Consider the following 16,823-nt stretch of genomic DNA (forward strand, 5'->3'; position numbering starts at 1 on the left):
AGCAAGACAAGAGATAAAATTATGTCTACGTCTGCTCATAACGAGTTGTACGAAACATGAGTGAGACACGGGGAGTGGAGAAAGCAAGCTTTTCCCAGTGACTCCAAGAATTTAGGCTGCTGAGGGGTGAGGGGCGGTGCAGGGGTAACAGGCCGTGCTTACGTCACGCAGTCCTGACGACTACACTTGCGCTTTCATATCAATTTATGTACAACTCGGCGATGACAGTGCCATCTGCTGGCTGCCGTACCAGCTTCAACTGGAACCACTGAGCGTCAATGAAAGTGAAAACTGAGACATTGGCGTAACAAAAGCGTACAGGATTCGTGAAATCGAAAGTTAGTTTCAGATTGAAAGATGGTGCTTAGTCCTACTAATTTTGTATGACTTCGTGGATAATAATCCGAAATTCATAAGCCGACAACATAATCGTTCTTCCAACATTTCACAGTCCTCATAAAAAACCGAGAGCGTTTTATTCATGTATGCCATCGTGAAAGACTCCAAGGACTCATATTACTGTCTATCCAAGTTTAATCGAGGCAAAATATTACTGTGGCGGCTCCGAAATATATCTCATTTCTACAGTAAACGCGACCACTCGTCAGAAATGTCTCCACTCTTTACTAATAAAGACTTCTTAATCTGCACGATTTTTCTTGTGGTCTCATTGACAACAAAATTTGTATCAGAGATACAATACACGAAGTACAGTCAGTCTTTTCCTCGAGTACTTCCCAGGGTTTCTGCAAGATACGCAGACATGGAGCATTCTTCTCCACCAAGTAGAAGTCTTCAATTTTTTGTCTTACGGCACACCCTGTCGAAGTCATACAACTTGATTTTCCCGGTACATCTTGGTCTATCTGAAATAGAACTAATAAAAAAGAAGTTAGAAAGTAGGACTCCATTCTAAGCAAAATGACAGGAGAAGTGCCCAGGGGTAGTATGACTTTCTGAAACCACCCGCACGCATGTGTAGGTATTGTTCCTCGGTATCACGTCATGAAGCCAGAGTTAACTGAACAAAAATAATGACGAGTCATTTGTATAAAAAAGGAAAAAAAAATTTACATGTGACAGGAACAGAACTATCTTCTGTATATTACCCAGATAACTTAATCATTAGCCTACGGAGTGGTTCGAAAAGAATATAGCAAATTTAGTCACTTAGTGGGTCACAGAAAATTCTTTTTTTGTTGATTACATGCTGACTAGGACTCCCCAGGATAAGTGATTATATGGAGTGGGGTGTGATAGGATACCTGGGGCCATAGGCGTCGGTAAGGGGAAAGGAGCATGAGGAGGCACTTGCACCTTCCCCACGTTCACCTTCCCCAACCCCGCTGCAATACGGAATTAGTATTCACATATTGAGTGGATAACCATCAAATCTGTGGGGTAAAATAAGATTTTGGTGTCACCTACAAAGTTTAGTTATTGTGGCATAACAAGTTCCCAAACTGTATGACTCATTTATATCAAAAGTGGCAATCTTAAGGCCTTGCTCACTTCCCGGAAAAATTTTTGCGGGCGCCCGTGCCTGGGACCCTAACGAACACAACCACGTATGTGGTTTTAAAATGTCGATCCCACCTCTGTGGGTATCTCTTTGTAAGGGAAGCGGTAACAGAAGTTCCTACAGTAAATAACGTTGCTTTTATGCGCCCAAACTAAATGACAATTCTAGAGCAGTTAAAAAAAAGGGACGTAGTTTCAAAATAATTTAGAAATGAAAAACTTGAATTGAAATGTACCTCTTGACCGGGTGATTCTGGTTGATTTCCAGTGTTATCTCTGCAAAAATTCCAAATTCTCACAGAGTTTGCTGCGTATGTCATTGTTCGCCTTTTCGGCCGAGACTTTTGCTTTCCTCCTCCCATCGGTCGTTAATTATGTTTCCACCTCCACTCAGTGAAACACTAAACTCCTTGCCCTACTACGAGGAGAGGAAAGACTGTCTGGCACTGACCGTGATGCACTAAGAACCGCTTCCTCACTCATCGAGCGATGCATTCGTGGGCAACGTAACACGGCACAACAGTCACTTCGCAGTGGCTACTTCCTTAAAGTTCTGTCTTATATCGTTGAAGCTGTCAGCGGCCGGACACAAAACATAATCGCAACGAAGTCGACCGACTTTTACCGACTTCTCTCGATCCAGAGCTTGGGGCCCCCGTCCGTCGCTTCGTGAACAGACTACAAATAATGGACACAGAACACTGCACATGACAATCGTTACACTTCAGGTTACACCCCCACAAGAAACAAAGGACATGTGAAAGACGCTATATGCGATTAATAAAGGCTGTTTATTTGACTGGTAGCAAAACAAGACACTGACAAACAAGTGATATACGAGGTGCAATCAAGTTCTAAGGCCTCCGATATTTTTCTCCGGACTGGAAAGAGATAGAAACATGCGCATTGTTTTAAAATGAGGCCGCGTTCATTGTCAATACGTCCCAGAGATGGCAGCACCGTACTTCAGATGGAATTTTACCGCCAGCGGCGAGAATGAGAACTGTGTTAGATACTTAAAATGGCGACGTTTTCCTTACTTGAACAGCGTGCAATCATTCGTTTTCTGAACTTGCGTGGTGTGTACCAATTGAAATTCATCGACAGTTGAAGGAGACATGTGGTGATGGAGCTATGGATGTGTCGAAAGTGCGTTCGTGGGTGCGACAGTTTAATGAAGGCAGAACATCGTGTGACAACAAACCGAAACAACCTCTGGCTCGCACAAGCCGATCTGACGACATAATCGAGAAAGTGGAGAAAAATGTTTTGGGGGATTGCCGAATGACTGTTGAACAGATCGCCTCCAGAGTTGGCATTTCTGTGCGTTCTGTGCACACAATCGTGCATGACGACCTGAAAATGCGAAAAGTGTCATCCAGGTGGGTGCCACGAATGCTGACGGACGACCACATGGCTGCCTGTGTGGCATGTTGCCAAGAAATGTTGACGCGCAACGACAGCATGAATGGGACTTTCTTTTCGTCGGTTGTGACAATGGCTGAGACGTGGATGCCATTTTTCAACCCAGAAACAAAGCGCCAGTCAGCTCAATGGAAGCACAGAAATTCACTGCCACCAAAAAAATTTCGGGTAACCGCCAGTGCTGAAAAAATGATGGTGTCCATGTTCTGGGACAGCGAGGGCGTAATCCTTGCCCATTGCGTTCCAAAGGGCACTACGGTAAAAGGTGCATCCTACGAAAATGTTTTGAAGAACAAATTCCTTCCTGCACTGCAACAAAAACGGCCGGGAAGGGCTGGGCGTGTGCTGTTTCACCAAGACAACGCACCTGCACATCGAGGTATAACAACTTTGAAGTGATCCCTCATGCTCCTTACTCACCTGACCTGGCTCCTAGTGACTTTTGGCTTTTTCCAACAATGAAAGACACTCTCCGTGGCCGCAAATTCACCAGCCGTGCTGCTATTGCCTCAGCGATTTACCAGTGGTCAAAACAGGCTCCTAAAGAAGCCTTCGCCGCTGCCATGGAATCATTGCGTCAGCGTTGTGAAAAATGTGTACGTCTGCAGGGCGATTACGTCGAGAAGTGACGCCAGTTTCATCGATTTCGGGTGAGTAGTTAATTAGAAAAAAAAAATCGGAGGCCTTAGAACTTGAATGCACCTCGTATAATGTGGCGTTGTAATGATTATTTGATATATCAGGTATTATGTAATTTGTACTTCGTCGTTAACTGATTCCAGCTGCAACAACGGAAATTTTAACTTCACACTACTGAAGGTCGCAGAACAACTGGCACGATTACGTCCAGACGTCGATGGTCTATATACGGTACGTCCGAGGCGCTGTGCACAAGCGTTAAACCATGTGGAAGACCGCAAGTGTCACGGGAATGAATGGTGGAAAAATAATAAGTTGGCATTTAAGAGGACCATATAATGACAAAATATTGGTGTTAGTTTTACAATTCTCTGATGTAACTGAAGGACTGATGATGATTTCAGAGAATTTTAAAACTAACACCTATAGTTTGAATTATATGGTCTCTCTAAGTGCCTCATTATTACTCTATCACCATTCATTACCGTCACGCAAACTGATAAGCCAGAACATTATGAGCAGTGCCCACTGCGACGCTGTATGCCGCATGGTGGCGTTGCGGGCACGTGACGTGCTAACAAATGCATAAAAGCGGAGCAGACACGGACGGGGGATCACCCTACAGAAGATATGGGCTGCAAAAGGAGAAATCCGTTGAGATAAACGACTCAAAGGGCAGATTATTATTACGCAGAACGAGTATCTCGAAAACGGTGAAGCTGGTTGAAAGTTCGCGTGCTACTGTCGTGAGCATCTACGGCAAGCTGTAGAAGGATAGTGAAACTACACTCATAAATTAAGGATAACTGCAGAATGTGGTGCCACACAACGTGGCACTACCCAAAACTGGCGCTAATAACATAAGCACATAAGGAACACACACGACACAGATCTGTGAGTCCACGGTATTGGGGATAAGTTAAGTAAACCGTTCCGAAACACATGGGCTACAAAACGCCACTGTTTCCTGCGCATGTCCGCAGACATCAGTATGGGATATGATCACCATGCACACGCACACAGGCCGCACAACGAGTTGGCATACTCTGGATCAGATGGTCGAGCAGCTGCTGGGGTATAGCCCCCCTTTTTTGCACCAGTGTCTGTCGGAGCTCTTGAAGTTTCGTAGGGGTTTGAAGACGTGCAGCGATACGTCGACCGAGAGCATTCCAGACGTGCTCGATGGGGTTTAGGTCTGGAGAACAGGCAGGCCACTCCATTCGCCTCATATCTTCTGTTTCAAGGTACTCCTCCACGATGGAAGCTCGGTGGGGCCGTGCGTTATCATCCATCAGGAGGAAGGTGGGACACACTGCACCCCTGAAAAGGCTGACATATTGGTGCAAAATGACGTCCCGATACACCTGACCTGTTACAGTTCTTCTGTCAAAGATATACATGGGTGTACGTGCACCAATCATAATCCCACCCCACACCATCAAACCGCGATCTCCATACAAGTCCCTTTCAAGGACAGTAACGGGTTGGTATCTGGTTCCTGGTTGACGCCAGATGAAAACCCGGCGAGAATCACTGTTCAGACTATACCTGGACACGTCTGTGAACATAACCTGGGACCACTGTTCCAATGACCATGTACTGTGTTCTTGACACCAGGCTTTACGGACTCTCCTGTGACCAGGGGTCAGTGGAATGCGCCTTGCAGGTCACCGGGCGAATTAACCATGTCTGTTCAGTCGTCTGTAGACTGTGTCTCTAGAGACAACTGTTCCAGTGGCTGCAGTAAGATCCCGAGCGAGGCTACCTGCAGTACTCCGTGGCCGTCTGCGGGCACTGATGGTGAGATACCGGTCTTCTTGTGGTGTTGTACACTGTGGACGTCACGTAGTGTAGCGCCTGCACACGTTTCCTGTTCCTAGAATCGTTGCCATAATCTTTAGATCACACTTTATGGCACACAGAGGGCCCCTGCTGTATTTGACCAGCCTCCAGTTGCCCTAGTAATCTACCCTTCATAACGTCATCACTATGCACCGTACTTTGACATGCACCAACAAACCTCTGTGGACTGCTGCCAGTACCACCGTGCGACGACCGCAGGTCAAATGCACAGCATGGTCATTCTTCGAGGTGATTTAAACCCGCAAACCGCCCATCATAGCGTTGTTTAACCATGTATCAGCATTATCCTGAATTTATGAGCATGAGTGTGTCACTAGGCGCTAAATGATTGAACGTACACGAAGAACGGACTCTTTTCTGCTCTGTAAAGTGGGACAGATGGTAACCTGCGGCTCTCTGTCGAAAGAGCACAATGCTGGTGCATGCGCGGAGCACCCCGTACATCGTACATTGTTAAACACTGAGCTTCCCACCGTGTTCACACACTGACGCTACGAAATCTTCAATTACGATTGCAGTGGGCACGGGACCATCAGAATTGGACTGCCGATCAATGGAAACGTGTCGCTCTTCGGGTGGAGCACATTTTTGCTACACTAGGTCGATAGTAGTGCCTAAAAACACAATCATCGAGGTGAACGGCGACTTGCATGCCCCCGGACGGAAGCTGGTGGGAATACATTCTCCTGCGCTTGCATAGGATCCTGGCAATAATCGAAGACGGCCCGAAAGCTGCGATCTACGTACTTCTCTTCATGCTTGATGTCTTCCCCGATGGCGATGTCGTCTTCCAAATGTATAATTGCCCTCGTCTCGGAGTTAGAATCGCGCTACAATGGTTTAAGGATCAAATTAGCCTGATGTAAATCCTTTGGAACCATTTTAGATCGCTAGCGGGCGCCGTCACTGCGTACGCAGATGGGTGACCTGTTACTTACGTGACCTGTGCTTCAACATGTGAAGCCACGTACCTCTACAAACCTACCAAAAACTGTCGGAGCCCAGATACGCAGAATCAGTGATGTATTTCGTTCCAAAGACGGACAAACAAGCAGACGGTCATAATGTTCTGGCTGATCAGTGTCTACATACTGACGGGATAAAACCGCAACACCGAGAAGGAGTTTTGCGACATACACAGAAGTTGGTGGGTGTGTCTCTATATCTGAAAGATGATATCTATTCTAATTTCACACCGATCGCATAAGAGTGGCGGTAGTAATGCCACTACAAGCAGTAGAAGAATGCAAATCGCGTTTGCTTTAAATGCGCATTTCAAGAGTCATGGGAACTAGCTGTGTTTGATATTTGGACGTGGTGAGTTGATTTTAGTCAAGAGTGTCTTTAAGGCAACAAACACTGCGTTATCTGTGCGGCTGGTCCCGGTGGAGGTTCGAGTCCTCCCTCGGACCTCGGTGTGTGTGTGTTTGTCCTTAGGATAATTTAGGTTAAGTAGTGTGTAAGCTTAGGGACTGATGACCTTAGCAGTTAAGTCCCATAAGATTTCACACACATTAGAACATTTTTTTAATAATTATTTAGTAGGTGCTTTTGAGGTGTGAAGATTTTTCATAATTAAATAAGGGACCTTAAGAATAATCTACTTACAAATAAAAGCCACATATGTTCAGTGTAGTGCATTGCAAGTGGGTCGTAATGATGCACACTGAAAGATCAACTGCTTGCATGCCCCACTTCATTTCCTGCCATCGACCTTACGGCCGTTCAACACAATATGTTAGTAAGTTTCCTTTTACGACTACCTTATTTAAGTAGAAATGCTGCAATAACCTAAAAGTGAGCTTCATGCAGATATAAACGTCATTTCACAACACCATCACAGTATTAGAGAAAGGAAGATCAGGGTTGAAAGACCCGTCACATCGATGTCATTAGAGACACAGCACAAACTTGGAAAGTTTCAAGGTGGGGAAGGAAATCATCCATGCCCTTTCACAGGATTCATCCGAGCATTTCCTTGAAGCTATTTAGGAAAATCACAGAAAACTTAAATGTGGATAGTCCGACGCAGATCTGAAGCTTCGTCCTTCAGAATCCGAGTCCAGTGTGCTAATCACCACACGATTTCACTAGGTGATCATCATAGTGTTGTTTTCGTCACATGTTTTGCGGCTAATTATGTGTTAAATGTTGATTAAGTTCGAAAAATAAGTAATCCTTCTTTCTGTCAAATGTTCACTTTCTAAAAATGCAATTTTTTCATGTAGCCAGAAGAGCAGATATCAGACCGGCTGTAACAGAATTACTGCAGGATTTGGATTTGATTAAATCTGGATTATCACGGCATTTGAACATTTTTGAACTGCGTTATCAACAACTCACGACGTTCGAACGAGGTCGTGTAATAGCGCTGGATATTCGTTCTGCGATATTGCTTTAAGACCTGGCGGGTATGTAGCCGCTGTACATTACTGCTGGCAGCTCTGGTCACGAGAGTGTACGGTCCCAAGAAGACCGGGAAACGGACGGTCACGTGGGACTGCCGACAGGGAAGACCATTGTGCTCGGCGTGTGGCTCTGCGGCATCGTACTGCTTCTGCATCAGCAGTTTGAGCAGCGGTTGGCACTACAGTGTCACAACGAACTGTTACTACAAATCGGTCACTCCAAGGTCGGCTCCGAGCCAGACGCCCAGTAGCGTGCATTCCATCGACCCAAAACCTCGGCCATTTGCGATTTCAGTTGTGTAAAGCGAAAGATCAATCGAGGGCAGGTGGAGGTCTGTTTTCTGCTGAACGCTGGTTCTGCCTCGGGTCTCTATGACAGTGATAGCCGGGTGATGGTTGGAAGGAGACAGTTGAGAGTCTGAAACCAGCTTTTCCTCGTGCTAGAAACATTGGAAGTATAGTTTAAGTAATGGTATGGGGCTCGATTTCGAATGCCCACGCACTCTGATTGCAGTGATTCGATCTATCGTGCTGCCATTCATGAACGCATTCCAAGGGGTGTTTTCCAACAGGATAACGGATAACGCTCCCCCAAAAACTGTTGTAACCCGCCATGATCTACAGAGCGTCGACATGTTTCCTTGATCTGCTTGATCGCTACATATGTCTCCAACCGAGCACGTATGTAACGTCATCGGACAACTTCAGCATCATTCACAAACAGCATTAAACGTACCTTTATTGACAGAACAAGTGGAACAGGCACAGAATGCCACTCCACAACTGATTACCGGTACTTGTAAAAAAACAACGCATGAAAGTTTGCTTTCAACGTTCTGGTGGTTACATCGGTAATTAGCGAACCAGAATTTCGCATTTACAATGGCTTATCTCGCGCTTCGTTAATATGTGATCTTGCAATGTTAATCACTAAATATGTGACTTAGACCTTTATAGTCCCGAAATTTTACTACCCGACATTAATTATTTTTTGGTGTTTAAATTTTTTCCGTCAGTGTATATATTTTGAATGCGGGACACAATTAAAGGTCACATTTTAGAAACCCAGTAATAATTTCTCACTCGACGCAGGGGTTTGAAATTCAGCGCAAAAGTGCCTATAGCCTTGGTTTGTAATTATGAAAAAGTATAATGTCTTCTGATGTCAGCCATGGACTTGGCGGCACTTCAGTGGTGTCAACACGTATAAAGAAAGGCTAGAGTTCAGAACTTCAAGTGAATTACGATGTTGGTTACTGATGTCATATTGGTACCAAATTTTATCACAAGTCTGCCCAACACTGCTGTGAATGTGTCACACGATGAGAAGTCCGTTACATTCCTTCTTGTACATGTTTCTTCCATTCTTTCAACACCTCTACGACGCAAGTCAGAACCGCGAACCCCAGTATTGAAATCACGCGGTTTTCTTGCAAATGCCCGAGGAAAATGTTTCACACACACCACCCGTCAGTAGTGACTCGGAAAAGAATCAATACGTGGAGTAAGGAGCGTCAATGAAATCACTGCTCCCCTCGGAGCGTTGATTCTCCCACATTTCGCGGTAGTAAACGACTGTTTGGAGTGCGATGAGCAACGGGACAACGTTCTTGACAATCTTTGACATTGCTGACACACTCTGGGCGGCTCAACACTTCTGTAAAGACAGCGTTGTCCTGTGGTCCCATTGATGTTATAAAAACCCTTTGGGACGTAGCGCAGTTTTTCTTCTGGTGAACATAATGGAAACACTAGAGGTCATTTAAAACCAGTCGACGTGATTTTAACGTCGTCTGATGCGACAAATACCGTTTATGTTTTCAGCTCTCTTGCTAAGCACCTCCCATGGTGAGATTACGGGAGCGTACGACAGTGACACACGCGTGAATACACTGCTAAGATCCCCAACATCAGCAACACACTCTGTACCATCCTCGCATCTTTTTGGGGCATTTTAAAAAAGTCTACAGAGACACAGGTTCTGGCGTGACAAGCATCGAGTGGTTTCAAACGGCCCTTAATGGTTCCACGACCTAAGCCAGAACACAAAGTGTGGCCACTCTACGTGCGGTCAGTAAGCACTCGTTCAGCGATGTAGGCCCACACTCTGACAGGTGTCGAAACGGTTGCCTGTCACATCAGCTCATAGGAATCAATGGCTGGCTGTGTCTGCACAAACACCTTTTTAAAGCACCCAACTAAGGTGGACGTTACCAAAGGTGAAGTCGAACTGAGTGGGGGGGGGGGGGGGGGGGCATAAGAGGTAGCCCTTGCCATGTTATTCTCCCATGTGTCATTGTCCCACACCACCAACCCTACTCTCAACCCCTCCCACCCTGCCCACCGTGAATTACTCCGTGGGAAAGCACGAAACAGGAGGACTGAAGAAGCGTAATCGCACATTGCTGCTTCCAATCATTTTAAAATTTGGTCGAACGGTTTTAAATGGTCCCAGGCAGGTGCACCATGTGCGTCAAAGCAAAAATTGCGACCCCGCTACACTCCAAAGGGGTGCGATCAAGTTCAGTGGGTTTACGATGTCCTCAGAGAAGGTTTGAATTGTCCAGGGTGTGTCACCAGCGTCAAATGTCATCAAGATGTTCGTCCTTTTGCTCATCATAGTGCAAACAGCCGCCTTCGACGGTGAAAAGGCGTGGGAAACAATACCCTAAGGGAAAAGGGAAGTGGTGGTTTTCCTGACACCCCTCAGCCCCCCCTCCCCCCCCTCAATGCTTTTTAGTGTCTGTTCCGAGCGGCAGTGTGTCTGAAATGTTTGCCTCGGCCACCCATAAGAATAACGTAAAATCTCAACTCGAGGATTCTCGGTTCTAACCTCCGTCTCCGAGGCGTCAAAAGCGACGTAAAACGTGTCGAACAACGTACCCATCGTGTGACATGTCCACTGTGGTATCGGATGGAATCGTGCTCAAGTTTTGTCCACAAGTGGCATCATTAATCCGCGTTACACCTCACAAGAATTTCTGAGCCGTGTCATTTTTTTCGCGTTTGTCACCACCTCACTGTCTGAAGCGTCTCCGAATCCGAGGATGACATTGGCACCACAGAAGAATGTTATGGACGCCTGTGAGACAATCCTCAAGCTTTTGCGTCGCAGTGAGAGACAACTACCGTGTTTCGAAGAAGTGACTCAATTGGGGTAGACTGTGAATTTACACGACTACACCACAGCTCTTTTTGTATTCGTGTATATACATTTTTGCCCAAATGATGCAGCCATTTGTTAATAAGAATTTATCTTTGCATTTGTTTATTGTATCTTCGGTGTTGCCATTTGTAAATGTACTGCAGTTACAAATAATAAAATGGTGTGAATATTTTGTCAGTCTAGTAGCTTGTGTTGTTGTTGTGGTCTTCCGTCCTGAGACTGGTTTGATGCAGCTCTCTATGCTATTCTATCCTGTGCAAGCGTCTTCATCTCCCAGTACCTACTGCAACCTACATCCTTCTGAATCTATTTAGTGTATTCACCTCTTTGTCTCCCTCTACGACTTTTACCCTCCACGCTGCCCTCCAATGCTAAATTTGTGATCCCTTGATGCCTCAGAACATGTCCTACCAACCGGTCCCTTCTTCTTGTCAAGTTGTGCCACAAACTCCTCCCCAATTTTATTCAATACCTCCTCATTAGTTATGCGATTTACCCATCCAATCTTCAGCATTCTTCTGTAGCACCACATTTCAAAAGCTTCTATTCTCTTCTTGTCCAAACTATTTATCGTCCATGTTTCACTTCCATACATGGCTACACTCCATACAGATGCTTTCAGAAACGACTTCCTGACTTAAATATATACTCGATGTTAACAAATTTCCCTTATTCAGGAACGCTTTCCTTGCCATTGCCAGTCTACATTCTATATCCTCTCTACTTCGAGCATCATCAGATATTTTGCTCCCCAAAAAGCAAAACTCATTTACTACTTTAAGCGTCTCATTTCTGAATCTAATTCCCGCAGCATCACCAGATTTAATTCGACTACATTCCATTATCCTTGTTTTGCTTTTGTTGATGTTCATCTTATATCCTCCTTTCAAGACACTAACCATTCCGTTCAGCTTCTCTTCCAAGTTCTTTACTTTCTCTGACAAAATTGCAATGTCATCGGCAAACCTCAAAGTAGCTTATAAGTGTCAAAATAACGTCCATATGTTGGACAAAAAATTGAAACACTGCGAGAAATTCACACTTGAACTTAAAGCAAATGCTAGCCAAGCCTGCAGGTTGCGCTGTTATATTTGGCCACGAGAAGTACCTGTGCATTGTCAAGTGTCCGTCGTGGTCATAACAGTGTTGTGTGGAATTATGGCTGCGTTAAGTCCGATTTCAGTGGATTCGATCGAGGGTCAACTGTTGATGGTCGTATGGTCGGTGCATCGGTAACCAACCTACATCTACATATATACTCTGCAAGTCACCGTACGGTGCGTGGCGTAGAGAACCCTGTACCACTACTTGTCATTTCCTTTCCCATTCCACTCGCAAATAGAGCGAGGGAAAAACGACTGTCTGTATGCATCCGTGTGAGCCGTAATTTGTCGTATCTTATCTACGTGGTCCTTACGCCCAATGTCTGTTGGTGGCGATAGAATCGGTCGCAGTCAGCCTCGAATGCCGGTTTTCTAAATTTTCTCAGTAGTATTTCTCGAAAAGACTGTCGACTTCCCTCCAGGCATTTCCTCTGAGTTCCCGAAGCATCTCAGTAACACTTACGTGTTGTTCGCACCTACCGGTAACAAATCTATCAGTCCGCCTCTGCCGGCCGGGGTGGCTGAGCGGTTCTAGGCGCTACAGTCTGGAACCGCGCGACCGCTACGGTCGCAGGTTCGAATCCTGCCTCGGGCATGGCTGTGTGTGATGTCCTTAGGTTAGTTAGGTTTAAGTAGTTCTAAGTTCTAGGGGACTGATGACCTCAGAAGTTAAGTCCCATAGTGCTCAGAGCCATTTGAACCATTTTTAGTCCGCCTCTGGATTACTTCGATGTCTTCCTTCAGTCCGACCTGGTACGGATCCAAACACTCGAGCAGTACTCAAGAATAGGTCGCACCAGACTCCTATATGCGGTATCCTTTACAGGTGAACCACTCTTTTGTAAAATTCTCCCAACAAACCTAAGTCGACCATTCGCCTATACTACCGCAGTTCTCAAATGCTCGCTCCACCTCATACCGTTTTGCAACGCTATGCCCAGATATTTAAATTTGACTGTGTGAAGCCGGACACTAGTAATACTGTATCCAAACATTGCAGGCTTGCTCTTCATTCTCATCCGAATTAACTTACATTTTTACGAATTTAAGACTGGCTGCCATTCATCACACCAACTGGAAATTTTGTCTAAGTCGTCTCGTATCTTCCTACAGTCACTCCATTTCGACACCTCACCGTTCACCATGGCATCATCAGCAAAGAGTCATATGCTGTTGCCCACCCCGTCAGCCAAATCATTTACGTATATAGAGAACAACTTCGGTCCTGTCACACTTCCCTGGGGCACTCCTGACGATACCCTTGTCTCTAATGAACACTCACCTTCGAGAACAACATACTGTGTTCTATTATTTGAGAAGTCTTCGAGGTACTCAAGTATCTATCAACTTTATTCCATATAGTCGTACCTTCGATAACAGCCTGTAATATGACACGGTGTCAAGCGCTTTCCGGAATTTAGAAGTATGGAATCTGCCTGTTGTCCTTCATCCATAGTTCACAGTGTATCATCTGAGAAAAGAGGAAGTTGAGTTTCGCACGAGAGATGCTTTCTAAAACCATGCTGATTCATGCAAATAAGCTTCTCAGTCTCAAGGAAGTTTATTATATTCGAAAATGGTTCAAATGGCACTGAGCACTATGGGACTTAACATCTGTGGTCATCAGTCCCCTAGAACTTAGAACTACTTAAACCTAACTAACCTAAGGACATCACACACATCCATGCCCGAGGCAGGATTCGAACCTGCGACCGTAGCGGTCACGCGGTTCCAGACTGAAGCGCCTAGAACCACACGGCCACACCGGCCGGCTATATTATATTCGAAATGACAATATGTTCAAGGATTCTACAGCAAACAGAAGTTAGGGTTATTAGTCTGTAATGTTGCGGGTTCTTTCTTATACACTGGAGTCATCTGCGCTTTTTTCCAGCCACTGGGGACTTGGTGTTGGGTGAGAGATTCAAGATAAACGGAACCTAGGTAAGGGGCCAGTGGCATAGAGTACGCTTTGTAAACCCGAATTGTGATTCCATCCGAAAATGATGATTTATCTGCTTTCAAATCCATCAGTTGTTTCTATGCGGCGGATAAGCTTATTACTATGTAGTTCATACGGGAATCTGTTCAATGGTCAAATGACGGTATGTTTGAATGAGTCTCCTGTGTGAACTATTCCTTGATCGTGAAACTCAGATCTTCAGCTTTCGTTCTGCTATCTTCAGCTGCGTCACCAAACTGGTCTGAATGGAAGCCTTAGACCCGCTGAGCGATATTACATACGGTAGCGGAAGTGTTGAGTGTTTCAAGAGCTAACGTATCGGAGATTTATTCCATATAGAGTGGAAACAGAACAACAACACCCGCTAATCATAACTCTGACGAAAGGTTGTGTTGAGTGATCTTGAGGACCAATCATTCAACATTGTTATGAGGAAAAGTAAAGAGAGCGAGAGATGCAAAACCCACTGCTAAACTGAATGTCATCACGAAAATAACACGGTGGGAACTCCATAAGCAGGGAATTGCAGGACGAGCTGAAATTAATCCGTTCATCAGTGAAATAAATGCTCGTAACTGGAAAACGTGGTGCCGAATCCGTGAAACCTGGAGTATGGAGCAATAGAAAAATGGCTCTGAGCACTATGGGACTTAACATCTGAGGTCATCAGTCCCCTAGAACTAACTACTTAAACCTAACTAACCTAAGGACCTCACACACATCCATGCCCAAGGCAGGATTCGAACCTGCGACCGTAGCGGTCGGGTGGTTCCAGACTGAAGCGCCTAGAACCGCTCGGCCAAATTGAAAGTTGTGAGCTCTATCTTCTTATCTCGTGTTTTCTACTGAAAATCTCGTGCTTGTACTCCTGTTAACTTTACTATTACAGAGATCGCCAAAACTTTTTTTTTATTGGTCCCGTGCGCAACAAATAACTTACTTGGTCTTTCTGCTGCCACTGCTTGATCTGCTGCATTCCATTGTTTAACAAAAACATAAAAAAACCTATTATTCATGCTGAGTGCAATGCATGTTCTGTATGGCGGCTGCCGCTGCTTACTAGAACTACATATAATTCAAGAGAAAGGGTTTGATCAAATCTAAACTCGATATATGATAACCCAAACAAGAAAACTATATTCTGAAAGCGATTCTTTCTCACTGAATTAACAAAACGCTAGCAGCTCTTTGAACAATCGCTTCGTTTGTAAATCTGCCTCCAGTGGCATTAAAGCTATATTACAAATTAATCAAACTCTTGAGACAGACTGAAATACTTCTCAGTTGAATACATAGTGAAACAATTCCCTGACAATTACAAAAGAAATCAATGGCAAAAGTCAATACTTAATCTAACAATGGTTTCCCCTTAAGAATTCAATTCCTATTATTATCAAAATTACCGTCTGCTGCTACGCACATACACAAACCCTTTCTTTAAATTAATAAGCGCGCTGCAAATTATAAAAAATATCAACGAAATACCAAATCCTGTGTCGCTGCTGGCGGACACGGCAGTACGGTAGCTCGGCGGCGACCCCTCGCCCAACACACGTGCGCACCACAGCAGGCGGGCTCCCACACTGGCTTCCAAACTGCCGCTAGTTAATCCGTGCGCTGCGAGGCGCAACAACAATATCTTAGATTCCAGAGGTTGTGTATGCGCGCTGTAGCCAACCTTTACATCCTAAGAGAGTATTGCCAACTCTCAACAACGTCCGGCCTATGGAGCAATAGAAGAAGGTCATAAGATCAGATGAGTCTGGTAAAATACCGTTTCCATCTTCTGGCCAAATTTATTTCCCTGGAGTGAAAAATGTCGGCGGTTCGGTGAGGATGTGTGCACACAGAAAGCGGTATTTCACGGGCCGCGTGGTTTCTCTGCAAGATACCATTACTGCTAAGGATCATGGACCATTCTGGCGGGTTAGATCAATCCCACAGTACAGTGTCTACTCCCCATTGACGATGCTGTGTTCCAATACGAAAGGACCTCTGTTCATGCGGCTCGTATCGTCTAAGACTGCTTTTGTGAGCACGAGAATTAATTTTTGCATCTCCCCTGGGCACCGTAGTCACCAGATCTCCGTATTATTGATCCTTTGTAGTCTATGTTGGGAAGAAGTGTGTATGATTGCTATCCATCTCCATCATCGTTACTTGAAGTCGCCACTGTTTTGCAGGAATAATGTGTTGTGTACATAATTCCGCGTAGTCAGCGCGTACACAACTTTCCCACTATAGCGCGCCCGCTAAGCACAACAGCGCAGGCACAGCGCTCGTCCGTCTCTGCACTACGAGATGGCGCTGCCATAAAGACTGACCAAATTCTGCTTACGCCGATCTGCGTATTAATATGCAATGCAGCCTATGAGATTGCAGCTAACGTAGAACCTCTTCTCCTCGCGGATCACACTCGTGCAGTGATACATGAACGCGAAAGGCATTATAACGAGTGTACAGACCTCTGATTAGTCAGTCTGCATCAGTCAGCATTAGTCTATACCAGTCTGTACGAGTTCTACATTTGTCTGTACCAGTCTATAGTCAAGTTTCAGTCTGCGCCCAATAAGATTATACATTTATCTTCATGGCTAAGTACAGGAATATGGTAGACACTTTTTGTCAAGTATCAGAGATATATGTGAGCATAAGATTAACGTACCAATACCAAAGGAACTTCAGATTGTCAATTGTAAATAGCATCCAGAACCAAGTTAAGTAATTTTTATGCT

Source organism: Schistocerca americana, chromosome 5, assembly GCF_021461395.2.
Source record: "Schistocerca americana isolate TAMUIC-IGC-003095 chromosome 5, iqSchAmer2.1, whole genome shotgun sequence".
Classification (NCBI taxonomy): domain Eukaryota; kingdom Metazoa; phylum Arthropoda; class Insecta; order Orthoptera; family Acrididae; genus Schistocerca; species Schistocerca americana.